Source organism: Callithrix jacchus, chromosome 3 (genome assembly GCF_049354715.1).
Source record: "Callithrix jacchus isolate 240 chromosome 3, calJac240_pri, whole genome shotgun sequence".
Classification (NCBI taxonomy): Eukaryota; Metazoa; Chordata; class Mammalia; order Primates; family Cebidae; genus Callithrix; species Callithrix jacchus.
In genome coordinates, this window is record NC_133504.1 from 177476752 (window position 1) to 177499960 (window position 23209).

Sequence of the window (23209 nt, forward strand, 5' to 3'; positions counted from 1 at the left end):
CAATTTATACCTGCTTGTCCACCAGCAGGCTAATAACAACTGTATTTGCCGCAGTACTAATAGCAACCTCTGAATTTTCTATAATTTGCTCCTTTAAAATTTATAAATTTGGGAATGAGTGAGAAAATTTTGTTACATCAGTGCAAATAAAAAAAATAGCTGGGTTCTTGCTCTTTGCTTCTGTAGTATTCCCACAGGGAATACTCTGAGAGCTGTAATAAAATACATAGTGTTGATTTCTCAACACTGTAGTCATCCCTGGAGAAGGGACACCTTCTCCCTTAATCCACAGGAGAGCTTCAGCTGCGTAGACATTCACAACATTTCTTTTAATCTTCTCTGATATATTCATCATCTAAGGCCACAATAGGTAAGACCTGCAGCTTTTACACCAGTTCTGAGCTCCAGGTCTTTGTGGATGCACATTTGATAAATCTTCAGAGGGAAACTGATATTGGAGGACAAACAGCAGCCTGTCATAATGCTTATCTCCTATTTCTGAATTTTGCAGGTTTAGACATTACCTTCCTTCTAGAAATTCAGCTCTCATTCTCTTTACACACACAGAAACACACACACACACATACACACACTTTCCTCTCCCTCCATCTCTCTAGTGTATAGAGAGATATTTCTTCTACTGTGTATTAGTGTTTATCTGATTGATTCTGTATAAATGCTATTTGTAACTTCTTAATTCTCCTTTCTGAAACTTTTTATTCTTTTTCACGTTAATAGTTACCTCATATTTAATTTGCTTAATTTCCTATGCACCCATCACAAATGCTTTTTTATACCCTTTGAATAGCACACAGCTGTCAGTTGTATTTATGTTGGTGACCCTCCTCTGCAGCTCTCTGACCTTTGGTCCCAGCCTAGACTGGGAACTGGCTAAGGTGGCTGCAAAACTGTCCTCCCAGAATGCCTCTTCTCCATCACCCTGTGAATACTCTCTCTGCTTGTTTTAGGCCATTCTTGCATTGCTATAGAGAGATATCTGAGATTGGATACTGTGTAAATAAAAGAGATTTAATTGGCTCACGGTTCTGCAGGCTTTACAGGAAGCCTTGTGCTGGCATCTGCTTGGCTTCTAGAGAGGACTCAGAAAGCTAACATTTATGGCAGAAGGTGAAGGGGGAGCAGGCATGTCACAGGGCCAGAGTAGGAGCAAGAGGAGGAGGGGGCAGGTGCCACATACTTTTAAATGACCAGATCTCAGAAGAACTCACTATCAAGAGAATAGCACTGAGGGGTTGGTGCTAACCCATTCATGAGAAACCCACTGCCATCCTTCAATCACCGCCCACCAGGCCCCACCTCCAATATCGGGGATTACATTCAACATGAAATCTGGGCAGGGACAAATATCCAGACTACATCATTGTTTTGCTGTGTTAACTGGCCCTTTCAGAATTTCACATCCCTCAACTTCCTGTCGTATACCACTTTTGTTGTGAATCACTTTCTACTTAGAAAGGAAGTAGGAGAAGTAAGATTTTTGAGAACTTGCACACCTGTAAATGTTTTTATTCCAGCACCAACTTTGAATAAGTATTTGCTAGACACAGAATTCTGGAATGGAAATCATTTCCTGTCCAAGTTTAAAGTTGCTCTTTTGTCACCTAGCTTCAAGTGCTGCTATTGAGAAGTCTGATGTCATTCTGATCCCTAATGCTCTGCCTGAGCACTGCTTTCATCTTGGGAGGTTTCAGTCTCCTTTCTTTATCTCCAGGGTTTTGAAATTTCATTTAAATATGACTCAATAAAGGTCATTTAAAAAGTCTTCATAGTTTGCCCTTTAAAATCTGGGAAATTTTCTCACTTTATTTCCATAGATTCCTCCTTTCTCTGTTCCCTCTTGTTGGAACTTGCCTATGTTTTTTATATATCTTTGTCTCTTTGTTCTGCTTTCTGGGAGATCAATTCAATTTTAAGTTCTAACTATTTTGTTGGATTTTTAATATTTCTACTCTCATATTTTTAACTTTCAGAAGTTCTTTATAAATTTCAAAAAATATTCCATTAAATTCTTCATAGGTATAATGTCTCGTTTTACCTTCCTAAGTAACTATTATTAATTTGGGGGCTTTTAAAAATTTCTTTATTTGCTGCACTGTCTGTTTTCCGTTTCTTTTTGTTGACAGCTCATTTTGACATCTGTCTTTCGTATTGTATGCTTTCTGCAAATGTCAGATCATCCTCACCCACCTGTTTTTATTTGATGATGGGCCATTGAAAAGCCACTTGGGGCTTCTGCGTATGGGCCAGGCTTACCAAGTAGTGAACTTCACAATACAGTGACAGGACTTGGACCTGACCATTATGTACAATCCCCCAACGATCAAAATCTGCAGATTTGGGGAAGAGAGGGAATTCCGAGTTTTTACCTAGAGAATTCTTTAATGTTCTGTCAAGGGCTATGAGCTGGCCTGCTAGCATTCTTCACACAGTTGGGAAAGGGACGGTGAGATTTTCACAATACAGTATATTAACTCCCACTCAGTCCCTGTTTTTTGTTTCTGTTGAGGCTTTTATCTGTTCCTGTTTTATGACTCAGGTCCCCAAATCTGGAATTTATCTGTTTTAATTTTTGCTGAGAGTAAACCTCCAATCTTCTGCAGAGGTGATTCAGGAGAATTGCCTATTTGAGGAAAAGATCCAGGCTCTTACTGCTTCCATGAAAACTCAACCACACACCTTTGCTTTCAGCTCCACACATTTTTTCCCCTCGATGCTGCCTGATGCCTTGAGTCTCTGAGGCCTTCCAGGGCTCTCTGACTTGCATCTGTTTCCTTCTTATCTTCATCCCAGTGGGCACTTAGGGCTCAGCTTTCTCAGCCATATAACTCATTACCAATAGTCAACTTGCTGTCCAACTTTTTAAGCTGTGCTGCCGTCTCTCATCTGTGTTAGTCTCTTCTCTCTTGGACTCTGTGGTCTTATGCTTGTTTAAATCTCTTTACTATCATTTTAGTGTGATTTACAGAACCACAAGTAGAGCATGAAAGCATTCATGTCTTTCCAACAGGAGCTTTGCAAATTATCCCTCTAGTTTTAAATGAAGGACCTATCAGAATAGTTTTTTTTCTTCTGTGACTTTTAAAAGCAAGATCTTTCTCCCTGGGAGAAATCAAAATTGAATCTTGAAGAAGAACGACAGAAATAATTCTGTGAACAGCCAGGAAGTTCCAGTAAACCAACAATGAACAGAAAACAAATGCTGCTCTGCAAAAATGACCTAGCAGAAAGCTAGATTTGCTTTATTTCTTAAGACAAGGAGTTTGACAAGTCCTGATGAAGGATAAAAGGCTAAATTATGAGAACAGTTTCAGGAATGTGTGTGCACAGCTCGGAGACAGCGTTTTCTGAGTTTGCGAGGGATGTCCACCGGAGTCTATAAAGACTAAACTCTAAGCACCAGGCAAGTCCAGGGGAGCGATCATGCAGCAAGAGGACAGGCTTGGGATCCAGGGATTCAGGTAGATTGTAGCATACTCCACCAGTGTCTCCTAAGCCCTAGTGTCTTCATCTGTAAAATGGAAATCCTGCTGCCTTCGGCACAGACTTGTTATGAAACTCGGGAGAGAATGTTCATGAAGGATTCTTGCTCAGGGCTTTGCTTGTGAAGCTGAAGATTGTCTAGCCCCTTTACTTTCCTTCCACAAGGATGCTGCGATTTGCCAAGACACAGAAACTAAAGCCCATTTGTTGTCCTTTTATATCAGTGGTTAGAAAATAAATATTATTGATCCAGTGATTTCTTTGATTTTTAAGAATCACTGACTACAATAAACTTGTATCTTAAAGGATTTGTATTTTCTTTCCCCTCTTTTTTGAGAGCGCTACTCGAACCCCTTATCTATAAACAGAAAGATTTCGTCCATAGTTTTAGACACTCTCTGGTTGTTTATCAGATGTTACCAAGCTTATTAATAGGACAGCCCAGGTTTGCTTTTTTGGTTTTGTTTTTATATTCACAGTGACACAGCCACTATGCAAAATACAATGGCAAGCCTGTGTTTCCACTCCACAATTCAGAAAGCCCCAGGTTGGCATGTCAAGAGTGTTCTTAAAAGCTAGAACTTATGGGGCTTAAATCAGATGTAGCCTTAAAACCACCTATTAAATTTCAAGTGAGTTATTTTTAAAGTAAACTATAAGTCTGCTAAGGCAGAGAAGGCAGTATTTTATCAAGAAGCTTCTGGTAGACACACCGATCACTCAAGCGCAGCCAGGAAAGCCTGAAATATATATGGCCAGATTAGATGCTAACACAGCCATAAAGATAACAGTGCATTTCTAAGGCCGGAATACAGAAAAATGCGATGGGAACCCAAGAGTTAACAAGGCTGAATGCAAAGGAACATACTGGTAAAGACAATTTATATGAGTAGTAAAAGATACTGCATAACTCCTGGCGTGAGATGCAATAGATGGAATTGTTGAAAGATTTATATAACTAATCCTGAGCTGAAGTCTAATATCAACTACTTTGCTTGTCACGGTCTACTTAAGTTTGAATAAAATATTTTTGAAATTGAGGTAAGTCTATATGTACATTGCACATACATACTAACTTGTTGCTACATCTCCCACAGGGGCTTCCTACCCAAAATTGAGTACATAATAGAAAACTCACTCTTTGTCTTTTTTGTTTGTTTTGTTTTTGTTTTTTTTGAAACAGAGTCTTGCTTTGCCACCCAGGCAGGAATGCAGTGGCGTGATCTCAGCGCACAGCAACCTCTGCCTCCTGGGTTCAAATGATTCTTCTGCCTCTGCCTCCAGAGTAACTGGGACTACAGACATGCACCACTGGGCCCAGCTAATTTTTGTATTATTATAGATACAAGCTTTCGCCATGTTGCCCAGGCTGGTCTCGAACTCCTGATGTCAGGTGATCTGCCCACCCTGGCCTCCCAAATTGCTGGGATTACAGGCATGAGCCACCAAGTCCAGCCTCAGCCTCACTCTTTGTCTTATTAAAGGAACAGAGTATGTGTTCTCCACCTATTCCTGTCTTATGCTACCCATTCCCGTGTTTCTTGGTGGCCAAAACTCCCTGGAGAGAGTTTTTATAAAATCTTTTCAACTTACCTGTAGCCTTACATGTGGATTCCTGTATACAAGCTTAAGACGAGAGAAAGAGAGAGATGGGGGAAGGGAGAGATGAAGAAAAGGAGAGAAAAAGAAAGCCTTAACTAATAACATGTAGACAGAAACGTCTGTTGGAATCTTCCAGACTCTTGAAATCTTGATAAGATTGAAACCTGTATTTCATGATCTGTGAAGATCCAGAGCTTTCCACCAATATTATTTTCAAAACTGGGGGACAGTTACATCATTGCAGCCAAATCTACTTCTAAGATGCTGCTTCTGCTGAAACAGGGTTCTTCCTCATCTAGATCCAGATGTGGAATTCAAACCCTTCTTCCACTCCCACATGATGATAATGACAGCATAAAAGCTCACGGAAAGCATTTGCAAGTGCTTAAGGATCAGACACTTTTTTGAATATTTGTAGGGGATCCTGAGGGAGACGGAGAATGGGTTTACATCATGGAGAGACAAACCATTTGAAATTGAACATAAGAACATTTTTCTTTAAAACATCCTTTGGCCATTTTGGCAGCATGGGATGTTTGCTGCAGACTTCACTCCCTGCCAAGGCTCTTGCTGTCTTCTCCATTTTCTCCCTTCTCACCCCCTTCCTTCCCACATTTAGATTTTTGAATTATTCTTTCCCTCTTGTGTGTGACAATCCTGTCCTCTACATCCGTGACTTCCAAAATCAACTCCTGGCAAATTTCACACACACAAAATCATTATGTAAGACACAGACCTGGCTTCCCTAGAGGGCACCTGTTCCACAAAACATGCTACTCAATCCTGTCTGGCTGACATCTGTCTGGTCTCAGCAGAGTGAGGCAAGCCACACATGACACACTCCAACAAAGAAAGCTGCCATGCAAGACAATGGCTTAGCCCAATTCCTGGCACAAAGTAGATGCTCAAAAAATGGCCATCATGACCATGACTCTGTGGCTTTTTAAAAGATGAGATAACTAAGCCCCCATTAAATAATTTATCTGCCTTCCATGAACACCCACTCAACCCATTGTCCTGAAAATTTCCCGTAAAGATGTATTCTTAGCGAAGGGCTGATACAGTGAAAACCAGCTCTCTCTAATCAAACATCGTGGGCTGTTCCATGATGGGGTTCTCTACTCCAATGAGCATGAGAGGGGACTGGGGGCCCATGGCCTCCTGCATGTCCTGTTTGGCGGTGGTAGTGAGGAAGGAAGGAAGCAAGCAGGAGCTTCCATGGAGCTCCACTACAGTCTTAAAAGACATCCTGGGCTGCTTGCAAAATCTCTATTGTTGGATGCAGATAAGAACAAGGGTAAAGGTAGATTCAAGTCTTGGTGAAATTCCACCAGGAAATACAGTCCTCTTCTCCTAGAGTTTCTCATACAGAAAAGCAATGTTATCCCCCAAGGAGGAAGAAAGTGGGGGAAGAAACTGAAATGGCAGTGGGAGCTTGCAGGGAATTTAACTTGATCCTGAGTCTTTCCTCATCTCTGCAGGCCCACCAAGGGCTCTCACAACCTTGCCCCACAGGCTGGTCTGTATTTCATCAAAAAATAGGTATCTATCTCCTGCAGAAGAACCATTTCCCAGCTGTGTGCAGCTGTGTGCTGTGTGAGAGACCACACTCTTCCCTCAGCCTTCTTTCTGGGGCACCTTATGAGACAATGCCAAAGGGGACACCACAGAAATTATTGAAATTTGTGTGTACTGGTTTTGTTTTACTCTGTCTTGTTTCACAAGGGATTTGAAGCAGTTTTCAGCCATATAGATAGATAGATAGATTCAAATATATAAAAACCCATGCTACCATCACCAAAGTATCTTTTATAGAAATAAGATTTAAATATTGAAAGTCTGAAAAATATAAGTGAAGGACAAAGAATTCAAGATTAGAATGGGGCTAGGGTGTTAAATTCACATCACTAGCCCCAAATACCTCCTGTCATCCCAACAGCATTCTCAAAATTCAGGGTTGTGAGGTTACCTCTTGCCATTGGCACTTCTTTCCTGTCTGACTCTGCCTGCCACTTTCTCTTGCCATTGGGATTGCAGTGGATACTGTGGTGTGATGGCAAGAGCCATGGATGTGCTGCCCTCTTGTAATTCAATGTGTGTGTCTTGAGGTAAGTCACTTGTCCTTCTGGGCTTTGGCCCTCTGATCTGTAAAACCAGAGAGAACATTAAGAATAAATAAGACCAAGACATTGGCTCACAATGTAGTAATCCTGTGTCCCTCCTTGACATGCTCACAACGGACCAGGGCAGCATGGTGCCCAGGTACAGAGATCCAGGCTTTCCAGGAAGAGTGGGGCAGGAACAGGGACAGGCCCACTTGCACTTCAGGCCTGATGGATGCGAGTGAGCTTCCCTGAACACGCTCCCCTACTCTTCTCCTAGCTTTTCATTCAGAGGTCGAGAGAAAGGCATTGGGCAGAGAGCAACATTGTCCAAAATAAACAATGCGAACCACGTGTGAACTTTACATTTTTTAGTAAGCACTTGAAAGAGTAAAATGAAACATGTGAAATTAATTTTCATAATGTTTATTCAATCCATAGTTTAAAAATATTATTTCAACATGTTAGTGATATAAAAATTATTATTGAAATATTTTACATTTCCTTTGTACCAAGTCCCCAGAATATGGTACAGATCTTACACTTGTAGCACATTGCAATTTGACCCAGATATATGTCAGCTGCTCCAAGAATAGTCACATGGCACTTGTGGCCATCATATTGGACAGCGGGTTTAGTGGGAAAGAGAATGGAGGCTTTTGTGCTCCGAGGGCAAAGAAGAAGGAATGACCTTTTACCAGGAACCTGGATCCCATGCTGTAAGGGAAGGGCAGAGGCTTCAGGCTGCAGCAGGGATGGAGGCTGCGGTCTACTCTGAGACATCACTCCAGGACAGCAGGACCTGGGAGAGGTTGTGTGGGGTCGCCTAGGGAGAGCATGAACACTAAGCTCTGTGACTCCAGGGGCCCAAGGGAGGGGTCTGGGGACACAGCGCTAATCCAAGTGAGGGAAAGATGTGTTGTGAGGCATGTTTCTGGGATCACTAGAAGCAGAGACAACAGAAAGGATGTTTATTGAAGGAACAGCACCTGACCCCTGCGTTTGTTGCAGAGCGGTGTGAGCAGCAGGGACAGATGCCTTGCAGCCTCCTCTCTCCCTGTATTTTATTGTAATGTGTGGAAGCCCTGGCGCTGCAGAGCAAGCCTGTCAAGTGGCTGTTCCTGGGCTTCTCAGGGACCTTGGTTAGCAGAGACTCGAAGCTAGGGTTTAGATGATTTAGACAAATTTAGAAATGTGACATCTTATCTACCTCAAAGCTTACAGAGTAATTTATACCTGTTGTATTGGTCCTAAAGTCCTTTGTCACATTTATTTTTAATCCACAAAACAAGAAGCTTGATGTTGAAACAGATCCAGGAATACGATGCAGAGTGGCTCACTGCTCTCTGATACCGACTTCTGATCGTGCCCCGCCTTCCCTCAGGAAATCTCGGCCTCGGATTTGTCTAGATGCTAAAAATATCAGGGACCCCTGTTGCTCAGAGGTCTTTCCTTTAATGGCTCCATATTCTTTCTTGTGTCAGCTTTCATCTCACACAAGGTAAGGAGAGTTGGACTAGCCACAGAGCAAGCAGTCCTCAAAGAGTTAAAGAGGAACAGCCCTCAGTGGCTCACGCCTGTAATCCCAGCACTTTGGGAGGCCAAGGTGGGCGGATCACCTGAAGTCGCCCGTTGGAGAGGAGCCTCATCAACATGGAGAAACTCCATCTCTACTAAAAAAAGAAACAAAAAAACCCCGACAAAATTAGCCAGGAGTGATGGCATATGCCTGTAATCCCAGCTATGTGGGAGGCTGAAGCAGGAGAATCACTTGAACCCAGGAGGCGGAGGTTACAATGAGTGGAGATTGCGCCATTGTACTCCAGCCTGGACAAGAGTGAAACTCTGTCTCAAAAAAAAAGCAGGGGGCGGGGGCGGGGGCCGGGAACAGCCTTGGTCCCGAATTCCCTCCACAGCCACCTATCTTGGATACCACTTCTATGTAGAGAGAAGACTTCAGGCAAAACTGTTCTTCCATTTTAGCTAGAGATTTGGTCCTATGGACTTATAGGAAATTCTCCCTTGAAATTCCTTCCCCTTTACCCCTACAGCTGAAGGCCTATATTAGTGGTTTTCAAATCTGGCCACATAGTACAATCACAAAGGAAACTTTTAACATCTACCAGTCCTCATTCTCACTATCAGAGTTTCTGGTTGAATTGGTCTTTGAGTGATCTTAATGAGTGACCAAGGCTGTGACCAGCGTTCTCTCTTTAAATCCTCACAACCAACAAATCAGGTGTACATAGAACGCTTATCTCCCCAGTTTCACAGATGAGGACAGGGAGATTCAGACAGGTTAGGAAAAGCTTTCTAAAGGGCACACAGTCCATAGCAGAGCCAAAATTGAAATCCAAGTGTATCACCTCAGTTCATTTCACTAAGCCACACTGCACTATTGCATTAGCAAAGTGTACAGGCCACCGTATGATACATAATACAATACAGTAGTACATATTGTGATATTATATTACAGTACAGTTTGACATACAATACAATAATATGTATTAGGACATTAATGTCCCTTAATGAATTAGGACATTATTATTAGTTCATAAAGCTCTAATCATACTACTAATAATGTCTAACTTCTATGTAGGGCCCACCACACACAGCTTCATGTGCTTTTCATGAATTGACCCATACCAGTCCCATAACTAAAGTCCTATCATTATTCCCAAATGACAGAAAAGAAAAAGGAAGTGCAGAAATTTAAGAAACTTGTGTTTGCTCACACTCCTCAACAACAGACCCTGAGATGAAGATTCATGTGCAAGTCCGGGCACGGTGGCTCACATCTGTAATTTCAGCACTTTGGGAGGCTGAGGCCTGTGGATCACATGAAGTCAGGAGTTTGAACCATGTTGAAACCCCATCTCTACTAAAAACAGAAAATATAGCCAGGAATGATGGCTTGCGCCTGTAATCCCAGCTTCTCAGGAGGCTGAGACAGGAGAACTGCTTGAACCTGGGAGGCGGAGGTTGCAGTGAGGTGAGACCGCACCACTTCACTCCAGCCTGGACAACAGAGTGAGACTCTGTCTAAAAAAAAAAAAAAAAAATTGTGTGCAAATGATTTCTCAAGGAAATGCCTCTGGGAGAGCCACCGCAGGTGTTGGGGGAGGTTTGACAAGAGAAGGGAGGAAGATAAGCAAAGGGTAAGAAATCAGCCAAAGTTTTGCATGCGGTAGCATCCACCTGATCCTTTAAGGGAGCTCTGGATCTGCTCTGTAAATGCTCTCAGAGTTGTGCCAACTCAAGACAGGAGAATTCCGAAGGAAAAACAGTTTATGCATATTACATAAATATGCAGATTGTTTTTCCTCTTCTCCCACAGTCAACACAACACAAAACAATTCACTTTGGTTACCTAAATGTATGTGTTGATTTTTTCCCCACATACCAACCAAGCGATTCTCCAGCAGACACCAGTCAGGCATCATTTAGTTCGATTTAAGTCTGACACTGTGTACCTGGAGTTAGCAACTGATCCCATGGGTTAAGAGATCTGTTTCTTCCCCAGACTTCAGATGCTAATTCCAAGCCCCGGGATGTAAGCGGTGACTTCTGATCAACCTGCCAAATCAGCAATTTCCTAGGGGGACTCAGAGAACTCAGGGAAATGGCTTACTTGTTTACCTATTTATTGTCAAGTATATTACAAAGGATACAGATGATGCCAGGTGTGGTGGCTCACTATAATCCCAACATTTTGGAAGGCTGAGGCAGGAGGATCAGGAGGAGGATTTCTTGAGGCCAGAAGTTCAAGACCAGCCTAGGCAATGTAGCAAGAACCTCATCTCTTAAAAAAAAAAAAAAACAACTTGGCCATGCATGGTGGTGTGCATCTTTGTATTCCGGCTACTCAGGAGGTTGAGGTGGGAGGATCACTTGATCCCAGGAGTTCAAGGCTGCAGTGAGTTATAATTGTGCTACTGCATTCTAGCCTGGGCAACACAGGGAGACTCTCTCTCTCTTTCTCTTTCTCTCTCTCTCTCTTTCACACACACACACACACACACACACACACACACACACAATAGATGAAGAACCACATGAAGAGACAGGGCAAAGCACATGGGAAGGAACACAGAGTTTTCTTTCCCTCTCCAGGTGTGACACCCTCCAGGAACCTCTACGTGTTCCACAACCAGGAAGCTCTCTGAACCTAGGCCTTTTGAGTCTTCATGGAGACCTCATTACATTGGCATGATTGATTAAAGGTGATCAACTGTACCTTCAAACCCCCTCCCTTCCCTGGAGGTTTGGTGAAGGGATGGGGCTGAAAAGTCCCAACACTCTAATCATGCTCTGGTCTTTTGTGTGACCAGTCTGTATCTTGAAGCTACCTAGGGACCCCCAGCCACCAGCCATCTCATCAACATAAAAAAGACCCTCATCATTCTGGAGATTCCAAAGGTTTTAGGAGTTTTGTGCCAGGAACCAGGGATAGAAACCAAATATATATTTCTTATGATATCACAATATGACAGAACTGAGACCTTGTACTCCTGTGCTCTTCAGTCATTGGGTAAAGGTCATCTTAGCCAATCCACTAAGGGGAACACAGAGGGATTGGGCCAGAGCACCAACTTCCTCCCTGTACTTGGCTAAGACAAACAGTTCTGAGCAGTGTAGCCGGGACTTAACCCCAGCCAGCATAGCTCCAGGTGACAGTCACTATCTTAAGCACTGTTAAGTTTATCTCTTAAGAATCAAGGGGTATTTTAAAGAGTAACCCTATGTGACAACTCTGTACCAGGGCTATCCCGCTTCAGTGGCCAGCACACTAACACCTGCTTAGCTCGCTACCTCAAGCCCATTTAAACAAAAAAAAAAAAAAAAAAAAAAAAAAAGAGGAAAAATTGAAGTAATTGAATCTCACAGAACTAAAGAGCTATAAAGGGGGAAAAAAGTCTCCTGATTTATTTATGCAGACTACACATTTCTGCATCTGCTTGCGTAGAGCCAGGAAACATAAGCATTTATTCAAATAGGCCCACGTTTTAGAGTTGTTACAATACCTGCAACTTACAAGATGAGCATAATTATCCCATTCTTTTACAAATTCTAATGTGATTTCAATTGATGTCAGTAAGTTTTTATTGAATTTGCTGCTGATTAGAATTTATCATCTCTTTGAACAACAAGAAATTATGTCTCATTCAGCTCGTTGGCAAGACTGGTGTTCAGTTTATAGCCGTAGCACCAATGGTAATTATTAAGGAGAATTGATTTCTAAAGTGGACATATTAATTACATAGATATAGGAAAATTAAAATCGCTTACCCTGTTAATTAGTATTATGAAAAATAAGCAAATGATAGACCTTGAACAGGAAAGTGTGGTTTACTCTGCCAACATACCTTCCTTTTTTCCAGGGAAACTGTACATTCCATTAACATGGTTATGGCACAGAGAGAGGCTCTGATGGGCTAGCTTGGAAGAGCAGATCACAAGGGAATTAAGTGTGACCTCCACCAGAGTAAGGGGAGGAAGAGAACACATGCGGGAAGAGAAAATTAAGGTCCCTGTCTCCTCCGAAAACCAAAAAGAATGTATCATGTGGGGGGAGCACATAGGAGAACCCATACAATCATGCATTCATTCACCAGCTATTGATTGAGCGCCTACTATACGCTGGACAGTGGGGTTAAAGTACTGACATATGACTTTCCTCTTTATAACTTAGAGGGGAAGTCAGACATTTCCCACAAAAATACTCAAATAACTATAAATCTAAGTAGCATAAAAGTAAAGGACAGGCTGCTATGAGAAAGACTAACTGGGGGACCTAAGTTAGAGGCAGGGATTAAGGAAAGCCTCTCTAAGAAAGTAACATTTAACCTGAAACCTGGAGTTAGCGAAATGGGTTTCAGGTTAAATGTTAGAAGAGAGAAGTGTGTAATCGTAGGAGAAAGTTTTGTGCACCAGAGAGAATGAGAGATGGTGAAATTACTGGAATTAATGGTGATGTTCTATATCTGTGCTGTTTAATATGGATGCATCTATTCAGCACCTAAAATGAGGCCAATGAAAATGATAAACTAAACTTTTAATTATAATTGTGTTCAATTTAAATAGTGGCATGTGTTCAGAGGCCACCATATTAAAGAATGCAGATCAGGGGCTTTATAGCCCCTGTTAAGGACTGCCAATTTTATTCCATGAGCAGTGGGAACCACGGGAGATTTTGTAAGCTCCGGGGTGCCACACTTCCACATGTTTTTAAAGATATTCAGTCTCCTGATCCAAAAGACTCTCTCATAAGACTACTCACTCTTTTGGAAAATAGAAATAGGATTTGTCAGATTTTTCTATCAACCAAAGACATCAGGTTTTAATGTGTGCTTGCTGACCAAACTTGTTCTTCTAATCCTGCTGGTAGTGTCTATAAGGTGTGAATAAGTCCTGTGGTTGACTCTGTGGTCATCCTAGTGATTCCCAAGTCAAACACAAACCAAATATAACAAGGTATTTTTCATAGTGTCCTTAATCTTGACCCTTCAGGCCAGGGACCGGTGGCAACAAGGCCTTTCAGAGTACATACTGATCCATGATTCTGGAGAATGACGAACTAGATTTAGCCAGGGTTACATTTTTGAGCTCACAAATGCGATGACATGAAAAATCAAGAGGGCATTTGGTCCCCCATGCAGGCACAGGACCCACATGCCAAGCTTGACCTTGGTCAGAAGGATTGGCAATGCCCTATCAGAGTGGTTCAGATGACCCAGGATTGGGTCTTTCTGCATTTAAATCTGGCCACCCTCAGGGGAATCCAGTAGCAAGTAGCTGAGCCTAATAGGGCCGCTCATCTGAGCTACAATTTCAACATTATAATTAGGAGAAATAGACAAGGTCAAGCAGAAACCTAAGGCCCACACTTCTTTTGGTGAACCACTCTTTCCAGCTCTGACCCTGTTAAGAGCTAACCGTTAAGCTAAGACTTACACAGCACTTACTATGTATTAGGCACAGTTCTAAACAATGGGAATAATAACAATATGGACATTGTGAGATCTAATGAATATTATCCATTCATACATATATATAAACAGATACACAAATACAATGCACGTATAATATTATGATTTTCATTTGCAGATAAGTGACCTTGGGCACAGAGTTAAATAACATACCCAAAGTCATGCAGCTAAGAGACTCCAGGGTCCGTACACACTTGCTGCAAATGAGAGGTACGTGAACTTAGCACATTAAATACTGGTGTGTCATTGGTCTGAGAGAAGATCTCTAACAAGCTGGCCCAATAATTGAACCTGAGCTCATGGCCACTAATTGGTCCAAATTGTGTGGATGTCACCCAAGTTTGTGCCAATCAGAATATTTCCTATGCGCGTTTGCCTCTGGAGACCAAGTTCAGAAGAAACAAAGCAAAGAGACACAACATCATCTGTAGAAACAGTGGGAGAGATCAGAGCTCCAAAACAAAAAGAGAAAAGCAAGCATGACTGCCAGTAAATCTTGGTGGAGTTCAGGTCTCTCAGTCTAGTTCTTGAGGTGCCAGATTTGCCTTTCCCTCTCAAGGCCTGGATTTCGGCTTTTAGTTGATGCTGAGAGCAACTCCAAAATCTCCAGTTAGTTCCAGTTGGGTTCAGGCATCTTGTCACCAAAAGTTGCACATGCAGGAAGGTGACTGATTAGAAGAGGACAGCGAGATTCCCACCATGATCCTTTGGACCTGTGGAATGTGGCAGAGTGCTGGAAGTCATATTAATTAAATCTAAATGTTGTTGTCCCCTGAGGGACTTTGAATATGGTGATTAAAGCTTTCAAGGATCATTCACTCAATGATTTCAGAACATTTGGATAATATCTGAACTCAGTGAATTTCTACCTTCAGCATTTAGTTTGATCTATGGTCATCAACAGTGCTCACCAGGAGGTGGAGGCCACGGCTTCACATGCTGTCCACTACCTGCCAATCAGTCCACATTTTTCAGTGACTTATTGTCATTCAAACCTTTGTCACTAGACGCTTAATTTTGATTATTGATAAAAACATTTCTACAGTTAAAAGGACATGCATCGTCTGGAATAATAAAGGGCAGTGGTAGCCATGAGGTAGGGAATAAAGTGCTGTGAAATGTAAACGGACATTTTTCCTTTGGCCAGAATGTGACTTTTCTCTGAAAGTTGTCTTCCTTCTAATTAACTTATATTTTAATGTCCTTATAACTTAGCGATTCAACAAGTTTTTCTTGAATGCCTGCTATATGTTAGACATTGTGCCAAGTATTGGGAGAAGGAGATAAAAAAGGCAATATCATTGTCCTCAAGGAGATTCATCTACTGGAGGACTCAAACAGTACGAGACAGCATTGACAGCTCACACGGCATCTGTAGCCCCCTCCTTGTCCTAAACAGAACCCTGCTGTTGTTCAGTTTCCTGTCCTCTGCCACTCATGGGTCCCAGGACAAGATGACCCCATTCCTGGCTTAAAGACTGTGCATGACGGTTCTAAAGGGAACCCCTTAGCCTTGCCAGTGAGGAATTAGTGCAGAAACCCAAGCCTGAGAAGGTCAGCACACAGCCTTCCCAATTAACAAGACTGACTCAGAAACCCCCACATGACCTCTAAGAGGTCAATGAGATAAAGGGAAATTCTACTATCTCTTTCTCTGGCCACTGGATATAGTAAAATCATTACAGCCATCTCATTTTCCAACTTGGAGATGAAGCCAGCACCTAGAGGATAGCAGGACAAGAGAATCACAGAGAAACTGAGCAGAAGCACCCAGATTAGGTCAGCCCTGAAGCTCAATCAATCTGTACATTCCCAGCAGCAAGAGTCTACATTTTTTTCCTCATTATTCAAGCCTCTCTGAACTGGTCTATTCCAATTGATAGAGACAACTGAATAGAAACTGAGAATGCAATGAAAAGTAGTGCAGAAGGCGTTGAGGGATCGCTGAGGTTAAAGGATAACCACTAGTAGTCCCACTGAGGACACAGGTGTAATGGGCAGCTTGGTGAGGAGGGGCTGGGGGAAGAGACACCCAACTGGAGCCTACTGGGATGAGTAGGAACAAACCAGATGAGCGAAGTAACTAGGGAAGGATGACAGTTCAGATAGAAGGAGCAGCCAGACAGAACAAGCACAGGAAGAAAAAACAGAATGAGGCTCAGCTTTTCTTAGTTATGAACTATAAGGTAGAAAGTAGAAGGTGAGGCTAGAACCAGGCCATGAAAAGTTTGGATACTATGAAGGGGAATTTCACACTGCCTGGTGACACCTGCTCTGACCACTCAGAGAAACTCCCATTCCTCCCACAGGAAACTCTATCCCCTAACCCTGATATATTTTTTCTTCACAGCACCTATTACTGTCTGACATTATATTACTTATTTTTTGTTTCCTGGTTTCTTATCTGTTTTCATCACTGGAATGTAGCTCCATTAGAGCAGGGAATCTTGTCTTGCTCTCTATTACATCCTAGCCAGAAGAATACTACCTGGCACATCATAGACAAAGAATAAATTCTTATTAGGCAGCTGAGTGAATAAATTCCTGCCCCCTATCACCAAAACAACCTAATTTGTGGGGATCTTATCAGGAAAAACCAAAAACCTGAGTCTGAAATTGTGACCATCATTTCCTATTCTATGTTCAGTTTTCCCATTTTGCAATATCTGCTCTTCTTGTATCATCCTATGATAGCTCCTATGCAATCACCCTGGAAAAACCTGGGATGCCCTTATATCACATATGTCATCTATAATATCCAGCAATGCCAAGCATCCAATATGACCCAAAGAGACTATAATTACTTTAAGGTCAAAGGGAATTCTGGATGTTAGTGTGATAGAGGTGTGATACAGTGGGACAGAGACAAGAGGAATGTAGGTCTAAGTGGGTGAATACAGACTTTAAGATGCAAGTCCAATGTAGGTTGGTCTTGAAGTTTAAAAATTCTGATATCATCACCAGCTGTTAGAGGTAAAGAAAACCTGTTCCAGAGATCGTCCAGTTGCCTTGCTACTCTAAGTAGCAGCATTGAACCACCTGGGTGCTCATTCGCAACACTGTCAGTCAGCAAGGGAGATTTCACGTGCACATCCTAATGTCCTGTCTTAGCCCATTCACCTGCCAGTAACATCTTAGGTCTTTGGTTTGGACTATCCGGCTTCATCTTGCTCAGAGTCTTCATAAAATGTAACTTTGTTTCTCAAATTAAAAAAAAAAAGGAATGTCACAAGGAAATCCAATCCCTAATTTTGTTTTGAAAAAAATACGAAATCTGGCAACCCCAAGTGTGTGCATTCCATAGGGCACCAATTGGCAGGAGGTGAGCAGTGGTTCCCCTTGGGGCAGGTAAGCTCCAGCTTCTGCAGTCACCCTTGATACCTGTCTAGATAGGCATTTTCATTTCCAACCTGTCATCTGGTCTGATAAAATTCATTTTACAGAAAAAGAAAACAGGCTTAGAAGGGTTAAGCATCTCGGCTAAAGAATCACAGCTAGTACAATGCTCATTCACTTCTATTATCCTGCCTCAGTAACAGATAAGTGACTTCATTGTTACCTTGAAGATGAGAGAACTGAAGTGTTTTTAAAGAACTCACTGGCTCCTTTAAAATCAATAAAGAAATAAACAACAAAAATACCCTGATTTCCCAAGACTGGCAAGGGAGGAAGAATCTCCCCACGGGCTAGGAAGGCTGAAGATTCCTTGCAGGGCTGCACCACATGCAAAGACTCATCTTGAGAGATGGCCCTTCCCTTAATGATCCACTCAAGACCATTTCACCATTCCTTATGGGAAAGGAAGTCTTAGGAAGCAGAGAAAACACCTCTGCAAATGGAGTTTACATCTTCACTGACAACAAGAGAAGGTTCAAGTTGGATGCTATGAATTGATCATAAGGCAATCAGTGATTGACTCCGTGTATTAGCCTGATCAGACTTCCATTACCAAATACTATGGAGTGTGTGGCTTAAACAACATAAATTCATTTTCCCACAGTTCAGGAAGCCAGAAGTACAACATCAAAGTGTCAGCAAGGTCACTAACTGATGAGGGCTTTCTCCTCAGGTTTTAGGTGGCACCTGCTCTCTGTGCCCTCGCGTGGCCTGTCCTCTGTATGTGCACATGAAGATCACTCTCTCTTCCTCTTCTTATAAAGCCACCAGTCCTACAGGATTAAGACTTCACCTAATGGCTTCATTTATCCTTTACTACCTTCTAAAAGAACTATCTCCAAATAAAATCACACTCACTCCAAATAAAATCACACTCACACTCTTCAACATAAGAATTTTGGAAGGACACAATTCAGTCCATAACACTCAGACTCATATAAATAACAGAGATAAAAATCAAGGGTGGAATTCCAAATTCCAAATCCAGACTAGGCTGCCACACCATATAATTATTGGCTATTTTTATATTTCTGGATTTATCAAATTCCGCACTCCCTTAATTCTCACTCTCAAAGTTAGTGACAAAATAAATAATCAGTAGTAACAAAAATAAATAATTCCAACTAATAAAAGCAGTTCTAATGGTTTAGTGCTTCATAGTTATCTCATCAGAAATTGCAATATGCATGATTTCCCTCCCATTTCACAGATTAGAAAGTAACCTGTCCAAAGTCACAGAGAAAATAGGTGCTCAAACTGATAATCAAACCCATATTCTTCGACTGTTTAAAGGCACTTATTTCTGTAAGCATGTGAAACTAAAACACCCAAAGAGGAGAATATGGCGTCATTTAGGTAACCTGGTGAGAATCATTGAGAAGACAACACACCATATTTGAAGAGAGTGTAGAACAATAGATGAGAACTCACACTGAGAATGGAAAGACAGATGTTCAAGCCCCAATTCTGCCAATCATCAGCTGTGTGCACTTATTGTGTTGTGTGGACATTACTCAACCTTCCCAGGCTTCCATTTCTTCATCTATTAAATAGGGTTAATAACAACACTTGTCTCATTCTGAAAGTCAAACAACATAATGTGTGTAAAAATGCTTAGCCCAGTGCCTAACACATAAAGAAAATATTCAAAAAAGGAGAAGCAATTCTTATACATCAGCCTGGAAAGAAAGATATCTAACTGCAGCACCTAGAAAGATCTGAGAGGTCTGTAAGACAAAAAAAAAATTAGGTATAGAGAAAAAAATGAAAAGAGAAATCTTATTCCTCTAATCTAGCAAAAAGAGACTCCAGGGGAAGCAGAAATTGTGAGGTATAAACAGCTTTGAGATTACAATATAAATTAATCAAGGGAATTACTCTTCCTTCCAGAGGATTTAGACTAAGGAGCAATGGCCTGAAGCTACAGAAGGGGGAATTTGGGTTAGATACAGCAAGACAAGGAAGTTCTCAGCAGGGAAAGTAATTAGGAAATGAAATAGACTCCCTGGGGTTGGGATGGAGGAATTTACCCTGGCGGTAATCAAGGGGAAATGAGGGGAAGAGGACGAGGCAGGCAAGGATTGCAAAATACCCATCAATTAGAAGAAATGGTTAGCTGGTTACCTCTTTTAAAGGATCCATCAAATACATAACGGACAGTCACCTTTGACCAAAAACTAGTTTCTGGTGGTCAGTGAGGTCTTAGGAGGAAGGCAGGATAAGGATGCTGACCTCAGGAAGCTTACAATCCAGTAGAAAAGGCAGATTTGCCCAGACAAAAAGGCTTAAAATATATGTCTGTGCAAATGTGGGAGGGTGGATTGTGCCATTTAACCTGGCCAGCTACTTTCCTTCTTGATGCTACTCAGTCATTTCATTGGTTTTTGTTTTGAAAGATTACACTGTGACAGAACAAAATGTCTGAGTTAGGTTTCAAAATTGATATGATTGATTTTATGTAGAAAGTTCAAATGTTCTTTTTTTTCCTGTGGGCTAAATGAGATGTTACAGTGGAACATTATCTTGGTGGGGGCAGAGTGGTGAGATTATACAGTGACTCTCTGGTGCACATGAGAAAAACAGAAAACATGGTAAGAGATTGACACATGATTGTTTGGTAAAGACATTTGTCTGAGAGGAAAATCATGGTAGCCTGGAGGAGTCAAAGATACCCACTTGGAAAAAGCTGAGAACCAAGTTAGGTATTGGCCTGAACCGTGATGGATTTAAGAGAGTAGACAGATATTATTGGCTGTCTATCACCATAATATTGTGGTGAAACAACCACCTACCCCAAACTCAGCAGCTTAAAATAATAGCCATGTATTAATTCTCACAGTTCTGCAGGAAAGCTGGGTGGCTCTGCTGATCTGGACCAGGCTTGGCTAAGTTTCCCTGAGCTTGTTCCTGTGCTGGTGGTCAGGTAGTGTGGAGGAGGGGTCTGAGGGTCAAGCATGGCCCCGGTGAAATGGCTCCTTTCTGCTTCCCACCATCTTCACCTCCTGCAGGCTTGCTTGGGCCGGTGCTTGTGGCCATGTCACGATTTTTGGAGAGCATGTGAGAAGCAAGTCCTCATGAGGCCTGGGCTTAGTACTCAGCATTCCCCTGACCCTCTCCCTATCTCCTTGTTGAAGGAGGAATTCTGGTCAAATTTACCCCCTGGCTCTTTTTGGCTCAATACAGGTAATGAGGGAAGGGGATAATTTTGGTCAATATAATGAAGAGCTAAACTAAAAGAGAAATGCGGAAAGAGGGAAAAGCGTGAGAGTCTGTTGTGCTCCCATCGAGAGAGAGTTTTATGGGGGATATAGAGGAAAGCAGAGGTTGGGGGTGGCACATGGCAGTAAAATTTATGTACAAAAGATGAAAAAGGCAGATTCAAAACTTCTGCTGTGAGTGAGACTGAGATCAAATTGCTGTGCACTTGTTACTAGTTTGGGACTGCCACTGCTCTGAGTGCAGCTCTGTGCCACCTGGCTGTGCTTTGGTGGGTGGATAAAACCATAGCGCCCACTGGGAGTAGAACACCATCAGGCTCATGCTCCAGCCTAATAAACATCTCACTTCTACCTTTGCTCAGGGCTGACCATCTGGCACCTAACCTAAGGGATAAATCAATCCTAACTCTGAATGAAGGCTGGAAATGAAATCGTCTCTAGAAAAAGATGGCCTATTCATCTGACCACTCATAAATTTTGCCTTCATTTGAAATTGGAAGAAATCTTACAGAACCTTCTTCTGGATTAAGAATGTCATAAATCCCAGGGATTAGAGGGAGACACAAAATTTCTCTGGCCTCTGAAGTCTAACACCTTCCGGAACAGTATCTATCATACTCAGAGAAGTTTCCTCATATTTTGTTCCATGACCTCAGAAACTTATTGAAGAAAATCACAATTTGCTAACTCAGAAACACTTTCCAATTATTTCTGAAAAAAATATCTTTAACTTGAGACTCTATTTTCTGTATGTTCATTATCAGTGTGAATTGATATTCATAGAGACTCAAGGCACTATGCATTTGCTGTCTAGCATTGAAAAAATTTTCAATGATACTTGTGAAACATGGTAAGGAAGACTTTATTTAAAGCCATCAAAAATAAGCACAGTGACCATGGCAATAGGATTCTGCAGTACAGAGAGGTTGCACTCGACTCCAAATACAGCATGGGCAAGTGGGCATCAGGGGCCAAGGAGCCCTGGGGAGAAGTAGGAGGGGAGTCAGTGGATGAAAAATTACTAAGAGAAAACATCAGGGGAAAGAGGGTTCTGGCTCAACTTTGACCTAATAGAATTCTTGCTGAAGATAGTGCAGGGTAATCAGAAATCACAGGGGATACAGTAGAGAGGGAGGAATCTGATCATCTATCAAGGCTGACCAAGTATCAAGGATGGGAATTCTTGCCAAAGTGACTCAGCAAGTTATTTGCTAAAACTGAGTTTCACTAGGGAGTACATGGGTGAGCCTAGGAGAAGGTTCAGGAGCCTAAGGTTGGTTCAAGAAAAAAAAGTTCGTCACTAGTTTCATTAGGAAAATGCTATTTTAGGAGTTTGTTTCCCCTCTCAATGACTGAAGAACAAGTTAATGATTTAATGAATTAGCAGTTAATGATTTAATGAATTAACAAGAACCCCTCTCAATGACTGAAGAACAAGTCAATGATTTAATGAATTAGCAATTGTTCTCATCTTAGCACTTACCCTCTGAAGATTTCTAAGCATAGTGGGAAAAGAACGGACCAAGGATATGTTGGTGCCTGAAGTTAATGCCCTTTGTGCATGGCAGCCAGCAACAAACAGAAAGCAGAGCCATGTAGGATCAAAGTCCAAGATTTGGAAAGCTGATCTGGCCCCGTGAAGTCTCAAAAGCTGAGGGCTGTCCTTATAAGTAGATCACATTAAACTTCTTAAAATCTTTCAATGGTTTCCTGAGTCTTTAGGGAAAAGTTCCACTGTTAGGGGCTAATAAGGATGCTTATGCTCAGGCCCCTGTCCACCCCCACCCCAGAATCACCTCCATCCAGCTGCCCCATCCACCACCCCTCATGTACATGGGAAATCTCAGACCTAGTCAGTAAGGTCTCGTGGATAGAAAACAGTCCAGAAGCCACTCCTGGTACCATGTATGCTGCAAAACCTCCCCAGATGCTGTGTCTTTGTCCATTTCATTCTACTTCTTGGAAGACTCTTTCTACAGCTCCAGATGTTGAAGAAAATCCCCTCAACTCAGAAGTCATACCCTCAGAAGACTTCCTTGACCACTCTAGGCAGCAATAAGCTCCCTCCACTACGACTCCCTGGAGCCATGCACGCTCTGTCCATAGCACTTATTTCATTGCCCTAAAACTGTGTGTTTGCTGTCTGGTCTGTTAAGCAGGAAGGAATTTTCCAAGCATCCACCAGGGATCACTAATACAAAGGCAATCAGCACAGTGCAAATTGGTCCAAGTATTTACATTAGCTCCTCTACGTCATATGAGAGGTTACCAAGTACATGCGATAAACTGGGATCCTCAGCAGATAATGTGCACCTCTTCAGAGCTGAGGCCAGGTTGATTCATTCATTTATCCAACTATACATATTTGTCGGGTGGTAGCTACCTGCCACCATATCAATTA

The 23209-nt window shown here is 42.0% G+C and overlaps 1 long non-coding RNA gene across 1 annotated transcript in view; it reads right to left on the reverse strand.

Annotated features, from left to right (window-relative positions):
• Nucleotides 1–23209, reverse strand: part of LOC118152345 (uncharacterized) — a 40701-nt gene that overhangs the window by 13870 nt on the left and 3622 nt on the right. The window contains exon 2 of the long non-coding RNA XR_013533525.1: nt 7073–7248. This is a non-coding gene — a long non-coding RNA (uncharacterized LOC118152345). The remainder of the gene's footprint in view (nt 1–7072; nt 7249–23209) is intronic.